A 7,531-nucleotide genomic window follows, 5' to 3' on the forward strand; every position below is an offset into this window, starting at 1 on the left:
AATTTATAAAAATGTCTATAATTTGAGAATTTATAGTTACGATACAAATAAAGATGGTCTTATCCTACAAAAATGCAGTTCAAAATTTCACAGGTCTTCTATTTTAACATGGCTTGCATGTAGATTTAATACGTACAAAGAATCAGTCAAGTGACCTTCAGTTTCATCTCTAATCCTGATTTTGTTGACGTGTTCATTTCCAACCCGGATGAGTACCGGTATGAAAGAAAGACGAATAATGACTTATTTATTAAGATTGCACCCTAGATAGTATTTTTATTAAACGTTTAACAGATAAAATAATATCATATTTAAATTCTACATATTTTCCTAATCAAATTTCATGTATAATATGTTAAATTTGAAGTTACGGTTTAAAAGATATGAATATTTAAAAAAATTATTTAATGCATACTACGAGTTTAATGTCATAAACAGTAAGAGCTTTTTGTAAAATCACCTCGGTGGGTTTTCCGACGGAAGCGATAGCCTCTTTATTATTAGGTAAAGATAAAGATTAGGTATAGACTAGTCTAAGTTAGTTAGCTATATATGACCAGGTCGGTCAGGACTACGAATCTTAATCGGACTAGAAATCCCACAAAACCACTAGTGCACCTGCCACGTATTAATTCGTGTTTAAGTCTAATAGGGCGTGCTCGAAGAATACTCTACAGTTGAAATCCATGTCGAAACAGAAATTATCATCATCAGTGGTACTGGTCACCAGCGTGCTCCAGCGTTGAAAGTTGGCCACTTGTCTGATAGTTGCGGTGTTGGCTGCCGACGGTGCACGCTGGCGGGTCGGCGCCTTGACTGTTGCTGGAAGTATTGAGGGGCCGACGATCGAAGGATCTTAGCGTCCCGGTGCTGATGTAGAGCCGGCAAACGCTGAATTCGTTACTCAGCTGAACAATAAAGAGCAAATCATTATGGCATGTAGAGCATCAAATTAAGCACAGCTGAGCTAGCTGGTATATGCACCTACCCTGAGAGGTGCCGGGGTCTGGTGTCCGGTCATCGTGTCGTAGTCGGCGGCGACAGCCTTATACTCGTTCATCTTCCACGTGGTCTTGGCCCCCGTGGGCGCACGGCCCTGGTAGAAGACCATGGTCCTCTTCACCCCGATGACCTTGCTGTTACTGCCGGCGGCTGAGGAGGAAGAGGAGAAGACGCAGGACGGCGAGCCGGTGGCCTTCCAGTACCCGGACGGAGTGGTGCGCGCTGGCCGGCCGCCACGCAGCTCCCTCTCAGCCCGGGGGCAGAAGAAGAACCACTGCTCCGCGTCTTGCACGCTCGCCTCCCCGGCCATCGCTGCGCGTGTACAAGATGTTGTATGGTCAGGCGAGTTCAGGCGACATTATTGATGATTCACTGGACTGACATGATGAACTTACCGCGGAGATGGGAAGGGTGGTAGCTGTAGACGTCGACGACAGGGATAACGCGGTCGACGTGCGGCCTGGTGGTGCCGGCGAGGCGATGGCGGAGGTAGAAGCCCAGCAGCTCATCCTCCGTCGGGTAGAACCGGAACCCTGGCGTGCCGCCACTGCTAGGAGTCGTCATCACCGCAAGTTTGATCAGCTGCAACCTAGCGACGTAAATATATACAGCAGAGGCCGGTTGAGAAGTCTGCGTGCAGCCGTACTGGTCAGGCGATTCAGGCATTTCTAAACGGCCCGGGAAGTTCACGGCCGGGTTGACGCGGACCAGCTGAGAGCGAGAAATCAACCTAGCTAGTCCACTAAACCCACCACGTAGGCAACAGTGACACGTTGCTGGCTCTCTGACTATCACTGCACCGACGCATATGTACGTGGTACGTACGGTGGTCTTTTGACCAACTGATACGCGTGGTTTGGTTTGTCTTCCGTGCGTGCGTACACACGCACAAGGGTAAGTCTTTGACTCCTACAAGTGATGTTTGTAATATTTATTACTCCATCCGTCCGAAAATGCTTATGATAATAATGGATTTATCTAGATATACTCCCTTCATCATAATTTAAAAGACATGGTTAAATTTACGTTCATTTTCATAATAGATAAGATTTAGAGAGTATATTAATTCTAGATACATATATTTTTATTCATTTGTGCGACAAGTAATTCCGGATGAAGGGAGCTTCGATCGATTGGTTCATCACATTAAATTTTTAAATTAAGCGTTGTCCGAGTCTCTACGCACACAATCACTTGTATTGTGAAGGTTTTCTCAACCTATACAAAAGATAAATATAGTGTACTAAAGGGTTAGAACAAATGCAAATTACATTGCTTGGCTTGCCTTACAAGTATTTGTATTATGAAGGTCAAGTTTTTTGCTTGGTTGCCTTACAAGATCGAATTTGAACGGCGCATCGATTAGACAGGTGCGGCTGGTAAAATTGTGGTCTTTGCTCTCTTTGTGGGAGGGCTGGTAAAATTGTGGTCTTTGCTCTCTTTGTGGGAGGGTGCAAGAAAGAGGGGCTCACCTTTTCTTCAAGTGCCGCTTCACCAACGGACTTTGAAGGTCAGTCATAGACAAGCTGGGTCTCGTCCATATGGACCTTTCTACTTGGCACTTAGATGCCTCCATTAAGGATTGGCGGGCGAGCAGGACCGGCTTAGGCATCCCTAACAAAAAAGGTGATGACCTCTCTTACAATGCTTGTTTCATGGATCGTCTGGAATGAGAGGAATTGTAGGGACCCCGATCTTAAGCCATAGGAATCTAGCATGTAACACGTTGCATCCCCTTTGCGGTCTCACGCACGGTTATCCCCACGGCTGCCACCTTACCTTAGCCGGGACTTTTTGCGCCTTTTGACTCACGTATGCATTAGTGTCGCTAGCATTCCAATGTCAAAGAACCCGGGTCGACATATCTAGTCATAAACTTAAGTGGCTCGATTGTACAGAGACAGACATATAGAACCCAGCAAGGCAGGTGTTGGTCAACAGCGAGTGTAGACGAGTCGTAGCAAGCTACAAGGAATCCATTACACCGCGTGACATTTCCCGAAGGGACAGACACAACAACTAAGAAGGATACATGCGAGTCAACCAATGTGTCCGGAGCAGTAGCGAACTACCAAGGCTCGGTGGAATCACAAAGGGGCATTTCTCTGTATAGAGAGCTACTAAATAGAGAGCTACTAAGGCATACGACTAGGTGTCGAATCCCATACATATCCCAGTGCATCACACGTACGCATGACATACTAGATATGTATAGATACAACTATGACATTACAACATAACCATACAACATTACGATATTTATTTAGAAGACTCGAAAGAGCCTCACACATAATATTACACAGATAGGGGTCTCACGGCCCATCATCACAACTCATTCAAACAAGTCTTACAAGCCAGCGGAAGATTAAAACTGTCTGAGTACAGACAGATGGAAAGGAAAAAGGCACATGGCCTGACTATCTACAGGCCCAACCTAGGGCCAGATCGTAGCTGGGACACCAGCTACTCGTCGTCGTCAACGTCTAGATAGAACCCACCACTAGGGTCATTAACATCCTCTGCAACAATTTATTAAGCAAACGTGAGTACAAAAGTACTCAACAAGACTTTAGAACAAATCTATCTACTCATGCAAATGTATCAACAAGGGGTTGTGGGGTTTCATGCAGAAAGCCAACTTTGACTCTTGGCTAAACAAAACTACGTTTAAAATAGTTTTTACAACTTTGTTTTCTCGCACACGAGTCCACTAACTCCATAACAATACACCATCATGGAATCATTCCCGTCTTCCTACAAAATGCCATCCATGACACTCACATTTATCTTGATTCTTTTATGAGTAGCCATTAAAGTTATCTATGAACTACATATGTCTCCAAGTAGTCCATATCCGCGACGCGGCTATTCGAATAGATTATAACCCTGCAGGGGTGTACTTCTTCACACACGCTCTCGCCACTTATGTCCATGTGCACGTCATGCACCTCGGCAACTTTCAAGCGGAAGCCCAGCGAGGGAGTCGGCCACGACCGTTAACCACATAAGTACCTAGTCTAGGTTTATCGCCTATTTGAGGGTAACCCGCACGGAAGTCCGGCCGAGGTTTCCGCCACGGCCCCAAACGATGTGTGCATGGTTACCAAGCCCATCATCCGGGTGCCACTTGGTACACCGTGCCACTGCCTACCGCATCATAGCCCACCTCTAAGGTCAGCACTATGCACGGCCTCCAGCATGACTATAAACACCAGAAACTACTTACGACTCCTGGATCGAGTACTAGGCGATTAATAAGTCGAGCGGGGTCATTTTTTAGGGCCCAACATATGGTAGTATCTCATCTTGGATTACATACAGAGAACTCAGTTCCTAAGGACGGATCCAATGAAACAACCCGCCATGTACTCCTACATAGCCTTTCACCGGTACCTTTACCAAATTAGGTTCAACACACAACCTTTATTAACATAACACATTCTCACGATCCTGTTCATCACCCAGATGACAAACCAAACACAACTCTAAGCATAGCATGCATAGCAGGATAAGACACATCATGGCACAAGCATCTACCAGGTATGCCAGGTTGCAAGGTTTAGCTAATTACTGTGACAAAGACAGGTCATGCAAAGGAATGGGTTCAACTAACATGGTAAAAGCATTTGAAGCATTTTGACCTAATGCAATAAATAAGAGCACGAGCGAGAACATGGGATTTATCGGGATGATCAAAATTGTTGCTTGCCTTGTTGCTCAGCAGAGGGGTGATATCCGTCAGTCGGATAATCAGTCGTATCCTGAGGGGCGGGGCCTACGGAAATAACAACATACAATTAATAGCAATCATATGCAACAATCATGATGCATGAACATGGCATGAAATGAAGGGTGATATGATTCCTTGTGGTTGGTGAAACCTTAGTTTGCATCTGGTTTGAAATCCAAATTCAAATATCATTTGAAATGGCATATTTATCTTAATCATTTAATTGATTTGACCTGATGTTGTTTCATAGTTTTGTTTGTCATGCCTGAAAGTAGCACCATTGTGTTCATTGAATTTTTCTGATCAATTTGCATATATTATTTGTCTGATTTGGAATTATAATCAAATTTCTATGAATTTCCAAACTTTTGCAATTATTCTGGAATTATTTAAAAACCAGAATTGGATTTATTGCATCAGCATGGCATCAGCAGGTCAGCTCGCCGTTGAAAGTCAAACCTGACCAATGGGACCCACTGGTCAGTGACTCTGGCCAGTTTTAAATTATGTTTTAAACAAAATAGATAATTAACAGGGCTGGACCCACATGTCAGTGACTCTTAAGGGTTTAACGAATTATTTATTTTTATTTTTATTAAAGTCAATTAATCAGGGGGCTGGCCCCACTTGTTAGTGACTTAAGGTAGTCAACCCCACTGACGATGGGGTCAAACCCACCGGCGGTGAGGCTCCGGCAACCACCAGAACGGCGGAGGGCCTCGGGTTTTCTATTCCGGCGACCAACGCAAGGCGGAAGGCACCAGAGGAACGGTTGGTCGAGCACGGTTCCATTTTTGCAAAGAACAGGGGCTAAGATGGCCGGAGATGACGCTCGCAACGAGCTCAGCGGCTGCCGGAGTTCGGGCTATGACGAAGTCATCGAATCCGAGGGCAAATCACGCGGGGTTGGGCTCCTAGAGCTTCTACGCGATGCACTGATGCTGCTGGTGGCCTTAGAATGACCAGCCGATCACCGGAGAGCTACCGACGACGAGCTCCCGCGGCGGATCTCGTCGGGCTCCAGTGCAATCGGGGCCTAGACCACGAAATTGAAGGGGAAAACATGGGGGAAATCTTCGTGGGCTCACTGGGAGTGCACAGGCGACGAGAGCGGGCTCGGGGCGGTCTGAGGAGGGAGAACGACGGCGGCGAGCTTCGGGGTTCCGAGGTTGAAGACGATGGCGTCACGACGTTTGAGGGGTTTTCGGCGTCGAGCAGCTAGCTGGAGAGCTTTAGGAGACCATGGCGATGCTTTTGCGCAGCTCAGGTGAGAGAGAGAGAGAGAGAGACTAGAGCGACGGCGAGCTCGAGCTCGGCTCGGGCTCTAATGGAGGCCGAGAGGGGAGAGATTAGGGGGCAAATGAGGAGGGGGAGAGCATGGGAGGAGGTCATGGGAGGCTTATCCCTTCCTTGCCAGCGCGAAGCGGCGGCCAGGCAGGCACGCAGGTGCGTGGCCTTGCCGGAGGGAGCGGCGACCACCTCGTGCTGCTCGCTGGCACGAGGAAGATGAGAGGGCGAGCTGGGCTGGGCCAAGGGTGAGCGACAGGTACGTTTCTTTCTATTTTTTTCCATTTCTGTTTTCTGTTAAAGCATTTCTGACTTTCTTTCATTTTATTTTTGGCTTCAAACTATTCCAAAAATAGTTTGAAACATGCTGGGTTATTTGGAATATTTCCAAACATATATAAAGTTTTCAACATTTTTGGAAGCTTTGGATTATTTGAAATCAATTATATAGTTGATTTCAGTAACTTTTAAATTTAAAATAAAATACCAAAGGAATTTTGAAAATATATTTCACCCCTGATATTTTGTTTTCAACATTTATTAGAAATGATGAACTTTTCTAATGGCCACTTTGGGTTCATTGATTTGTCACCAAAATTTGGAATTGTTTTGAATTGGAGTTGCTATGGTTTGCTTTTGTTTTCATTTCTTTGCTTTTGATTTCATTTCAATTACTTGGATGCAAAGGGAAAGACATGAGCACAAACTTGCTAAACTCTATTAGGGATTCAGGGATGTGACAGGAATGCACACATCTTTCGCCACAAGAGCGTGCCGCCGCCGATCCTGCTCAACAACATTCTTATCGAGGTTAATCTATGGGTTACGACGGGAGCTAAGAAGCTAGGGTATATTTTAGTACGTGAGTAGTTGCCATGTGGCGTGTTTGGTAAACAATAAACTTTATTCTTCTCTTAATTAATTGATGAGGTAAATATTTTGCCCCCGTTTCAAAAAAAATGCAAATTACATGACACATTTATGGGTGACTAATTATATTTTAGCCATCTCAAAACCAGCTATCAACTTATTGTACTCCCTCCATTGGAATTAATTGTCGCTCAAACGGATGAATCTAGCATGAAATATGTTTATATGTATCCTAGAGCGAATGGTCTGAGAGGTTCTTACTCAACATGGATGATGTCATAATCTTCAAATCGATCCACCTACTCCTTCGACATAAGCATAGTGTTGGTTTTATATGATTCTACTATTGACAATGTGCCGTTTTTTCATTTTCTTTTCTCAGACTATTGATGCTCTGGTTGTGTGCATTTTAGTTATGTAGAGGCCAGATGTTGTTCATCATCCTTTGTATCCTTTGGATGCTACATTTTGAATTAATAAAAAGTGCCTTTTATCAAAAAAAGTTTAAGATATACGGAAATAGTAATGCTCATATGTGTGGCACGAGGCAACATGGTCCACACACCTCCATAACCATCCATCTTGCCACATCAAATATATGACATCTTTTTGATTTTTTGGACATAAAAATGTTTTATCTCT

General features: G+C 44.7%; 1 pseudogene; it reads right to left on the reverse strand.

Moving 5' to 3' along the window:
• Nucleotides 1-496: 496 nt before the first annotated feature.
• Nucleotides 497-2,614, reverse strand: LOC123396598 (annotated as a pseudogene).
• Nucleotides 2,615-7,531: the final 4,917 nt, after the last annotated feature.

Source organism: Hordeum vulgare, chromosome 5H (genome assembly GCF_904849725.1).
Source record: "Hordeum vulgare subsp. vulgare chromosome 5H, MorexV3_pseudomolecules_assembly, whole genome shotgun sequence".
Lineage (NCBI taxonomy): Eukaryota > Viridiplantae > Streptophyta > Magnoliopsida > Poales > Poaceae > Hordeum > Hordeum vulgare.